Source organism: Manihot esculenta, chromosome 4 (genome assembly GCF_001659605.2).
Source record: "Manihot esculenta cultivar AM560-2 chromosome 4, M.esculenta_v8, whole genome shotgun sequence".
NCBI lineage: Eukaryota > Viridiplantae > Streptophyta > Magnoliopsida > Malpighiales > Euphorbiaceae > Manihot > Manihot esculenta.
Window position 1 is genome coordinate 33,007,798 of NC_035164.2, and position 5,230 is coordinate 33,013,027.

A 5,230-nucleotide genomic window follows, 5' to 3' on the forward strand; every position below is an offset into this window, starting at 1 on the left:
CCTAGGAGGTATGATCCATAATTCGAGGCAGCTAGATCTAAGTATCCTGTGGCAAATATTACTAGAGGAGAGAATCTATCACCTCAGTTTATCACACTACAAAAAAATATTTGCTTAGAATGGATACCAAAGGATGTCATAGAGGCCCAGAAGGACAAGAGATGGATTGAAGCAATGGAGATCGAGATGGATGCCTTGGAGAAAAATAAAACCTAGGAGAAATGCTGGCTACCCAAGGGAAAACGACCAATGGGATGCAAATGAGTATTTACTATAAAGTATAAGCCAGATGGAACGGTGGATAGATATAAAACCCGATTGGTAGCAAAAGGATACACTCAGACCTATGGAGTCGACTACTCTGAAACGTTCTCTCCAGTAGCAAAAATTGATACAATGGGTCCTATTCTCTCTTGCTGCAAACCTAGACTGGCCACTTCACCAATTTGATGTGAAGAATGCTTTCCTGCACGGTGGCCTAAAAGAGAAAGTTTACATGGATGCTCCACAAAGGTTCATGAGTGGATATAGACGGGGAGAAGTGTGTCGATTAAGGCGAGCCTTGTATGGGTTGAAACAATCTCCCAGAGCATGGTTTGAGAGATTTACTCAAGCAATGAAGAAATATGGATATCGACAGAGTAACTCCGATCACACCCTGTTCTTGAAGAGACGAGGAAGAAAAATCACGTGTTTGATTATATACGTGGACGACATGATTATAACAAGAGACAATATGGACGAGATCAAACGGTTGAGGGATAACTTATTCTAAGAATTTGAGATGAAAGACCAGGGGGGTTAAAATACTTCCTTGGGATTGAAGTTCTCAAGTCAGACCAGGGAATCCTGATATCACAGAGAAAATACATCATTGATCTGTTAGCCGAAACAGGAATGATAGACTGCAAGCCGGTTGATACTCCAGTAATGGTCAATCATGAGTTGAGCAAAGATTCAGAAGAAGGACCAGCAGATAGGGGGAGGTACCAGAGACTAGTAAGAAAGCTGATTTACTTATCACACACCAGACCAGACGTGGTGTATGTTGTGAGTTTAGTAAGTCAGTTCATGCACGATCCAAGACAAGACCATATGGAGGCAGCATTGAGGATCGTTCGATATCTGAAAGGAACTGCTGGGATGGGCATGTTGTTCAAGAAGAATGGTCATCTCAGTATCAGTGGATATATGGATGCTGATTGGGCAGGAGACCGTTCCGACAGACGATCCACTTTAGGATATTTTACCCTCGTTAGAGGTAACTTGGTGACATGGAAAAGTAAGAAGCAAAAGGTGGTGGCATTGTCGAGTGTTGAAGGCAGAATTTAGGGGAATAGCAAAAGGACTTGCAGAGCTACTATGGATCAGAAAGTTGATGTTTCAGCTTGGATTTCCATCAGGGGATTCAGCTGAACTTCGTTGTGACAACAAGGCAGTAATCAGTATTTTCGAAAATCCTGTTCAACATGATCGAACAAAACATGTTGAAATAGACTGACATTTCATCAAGGAAAAGTTGGACAATGGTTTGATATCATTACCGTTTGTTTGATCGAAAGATCAGTGGGCAGACATCCTAACTAAAGCAGTTACTGGACGAATATTACATGAAGTTTTGGGCAAGTTGGGCATGTTGGATCCACATGAACCAACTTGAGGGGGAGCGTTGGAAAGAATATTCTGCCATAATTGTAATTAATCAGTGATTAACATTACCATAGTTAGCATAATCCTAGCATGATTCTAGGCAATAATTGATAGCATAATTATAGGCATAATTGATTATATCATGTACTATATAAATATTGTATCCTATTACACAAAAAGCAAGAAAATAAAAAATATTTTTCTTTCTATAATTCTAGAAGCTCAACAAGATTCCTATGACGGACTCTGCTTATGACCCTAATCTCCTCCTTCATAATTGCTTGAGTTTGTTCATCTGGTTGATTTTTAAGTTTCTTAACAACATAGAGTTTATCATCTATCAATCCCTTATAGACTTGACCAAAACCACCCTCGTGAAGGATTACTTTGTTGGAGAAATGGTCAGTTGCTTTTGCTAGCTGCATATAAGTAAATTGCCTCAACCCACATCCTTAACTTTAACATCTATCAGGATCTGTACCCGGTGAGTTGTGAGACGGCAACACTGGTGGCAGAGTTCTAGAACCTGAGAAAAATCACAGCACACCAACTTTTGAGATCAATGATTAATTCCTTGATGGACATATAATACAGCGTCGTTTAAAACAATACCTCTAGTGTCAAGATCTTCACGTCTCTTGCTCTGGGAGCAACCCATCATTCAAGTTGCAGAGCCGCTTAGGCTAACCAAGGAGTGCAGAAGGTTTCTCGTAAGCATTTATAAACAAAGAGCAATTAAATAGTGATATTTTGAGATCCAAAAAATAAGGTTTACAGTATGGTTGTAAGTTTAGCCAGGGAAGATCACATCTCTCCTCTTTATCCCTTTTCCTTTTGTCTGCTAGTGACGTCCAACCACCTCTCTGCTACAGTGCCACCTGTCTCTATCACTCAGACCCGTACAGAAGAATGAGTCAGAGCACCCTCCATGCCAGACAACCATTTAATTCCTCCCGGCGCACGTGCTGACAAGGCTGCAAGGTGACTGGACTCACTTCCCTTACCTTCTGTCCTGTCACCGGACTAGGCTTTCCTTGGGTAGGCCCGCGTGCATAGTCAGTTCGGTTCACTTCACATCGCAGGGCTCAGTCGCGCGATGTTGGGCCGAGCCATATGGGCTTTAGGCCCGTATCCTTCTCCAGGGCCTGACCTCGTCCCATGGTGAGAGAAGCCCGGCGGTCATCAATTGCCCCTTTACCTACTCAGCAGTTATTTTATGAGTGATGAGGAGGTAAATTCCTAGGCCCCCATTATGATCGTGCAGCTCGAGGACGGCTCCTGTCAAAACGTCCTTTCCCTGCCTTTACTCTTTTCAAATTCAAAATCCTCATTTCTCTGCAGACTCTTCTTTTCACTTTACTCTTTGTGCTTATCCCTTTCATCTCCTGTAAAAATCTCTCTGAGGTACGTCTCCTGCTCTCTAATGGCTGCCCCTAGAATTCCTGACGTTGCAAATCTGAGGGCTTGTGTCACCCTTTCTTTTCTTACTAATTTATTTTCTCGGGAGTATTTGGATACCTCCATCTATCGTGTTAGGGCTCCCCTCCATAATGAGAAGATCGTTCTTCTCGTTCCTCTGCCACCGGGTTTGATCGACCTCCAACAGGATCGTAGCTTGGTCTTTTTCATCAAGCAACGCAATTTTGGTCTGACTTTTCCTTTTTCTCCCTTTTTCATCGAGATTTTCCACTATTTCGGAGTTACTTCTCGCATGCTCTCACCCAACTCTATCCTTTACATGTGCTTCTTCGAGTCCATCAGTCTGAGCTGGGGCTTTACTCCCTTTGCTGCCCTATTTTCCACCTTCTTCCGTCTGAGTAGGGCCAGTCAGAGGTTTTATTATTTTGCTCCCCGAGGAGGGTTATCTATCTTCTCAGAGTATAAAGATTCCATAAAGGATTGGATTGGATTGAAGATTTTGTGGTGGTGGAGCAAAGGAAGGCTCTGGGATAATCTGGGATATAGACCTCTCTTGGAGGGATGTGCCTCCAAGCTGTAATGACCTTCCTCAGCTGTACCTGTCTGAAGAAATCTACCTTCTCAAACTGATCTCTATTTTTCAGAAATATAATGTTGACAAGTGTATGTTCGTGTTTAGTTTTCAGAACTGCCGAAAAGCTTATATTCGTCTATTGATATATCTTTTTTTTATATTCGTTTCTAACTGTTAGTTGTTTTTATTTTTCATAACCTCTTTTTCTCCTATGAATTAAAAAATTAATAAAAATATATTTAATAAAAATTAATATTATTTTAAATTTTTTAAAATAATAAATAATTTTAAAAAAAATTAAAACAAGAGTTATCGTCGAGGGTCTTCCTTCACGTGGGTGTGTTTTTTTTTTTTTTTTTTTTTTTTCTAATAGAAACCTGCAAAAAATAATGATTCCATGAGCCTTCGTCAACGATTATTTAATGCTTAAGGATTTCGATATTTATAATATTTCGTCTTGTTCAATAACGTCAATATTTCACAACACAATAATTGAAGCCAAATTATTGACATTATTATGTGTCGTTTTGATAAGAGAAGGTTTATACACAGTTAAATCAGCCTATTATGTGAGCTTGAGGATATTGAATAGAAAACTTACAAAGCTGTCTAGAGATATTTGGTGAAAATTATTTTTAATGATTAATAATATTAATTTTAAGAAAATTTATAATAATTTATTTAAAATATTTTTTAGAGTCATTTTTTATATTATTAATATTAATTAACATAAAAAATTAATAAAAATATATTTAATAAAAATTAATATTATTTTAAAATTTTCAAAATAATAAATAATTTTTAAAAAAAAAACTCGATTATTACTGTATTTTCGTTTGGTGTCTTCATTGACTTGTAGAAAATTATTCCACGAGTCTTCGCCAATATATTATTTTATTTTTTTTAAAAAAATATATTTATAGTTTTATTATTGCATTAAAAAAAATCAAAATAAAAGGAGGTGGATTAAGGTACTAAACTTTTAAACTTAATTTGAAAGGGGTGTTAGAAGGTTCCAAACTTTTAAACTTAATTTGGAAGGGGCATTCATTACTAATAAATGGACAATGTACACCTATAATTAAAATAATATTTAGTATCAACGATCTTAATTAAAAGATATTTACAATCACTAACAATTAAATCAAAGAATGATTTAACGGTAAAAGCCAATAAATTAATTATTTCAACAACTGAAATGGCATTTGATTCAATCAGAACTTGCTGTCAACCTTCACTCTTTATCTAACTTAAAATTTCAACAATATCAATAGCTTATGTGTTTTTTATTAAAAAGAAACCTGAATAATGCCAGGTTTTAGCCGTCACAAACTCTCAATATAAATCACGTACAACGGCACTTAAACCCACAAAACTCAAACTCGAACCGGTAAATGCATCCACATTGACCTTCATCCATCATTCCGGTAGCCGTTGCCATGAACGTAGATGGTCTTAACTTGATGCAGCAACAGCTAAGGAAGAAGCAGTAGCAACAGTCCAATTTTATAAGAACCGTAAGACTATATGGAAGACTTGAAAGGAAAATTAATTTTTATATTCTCACATAATAGAGTTCTTATTAAT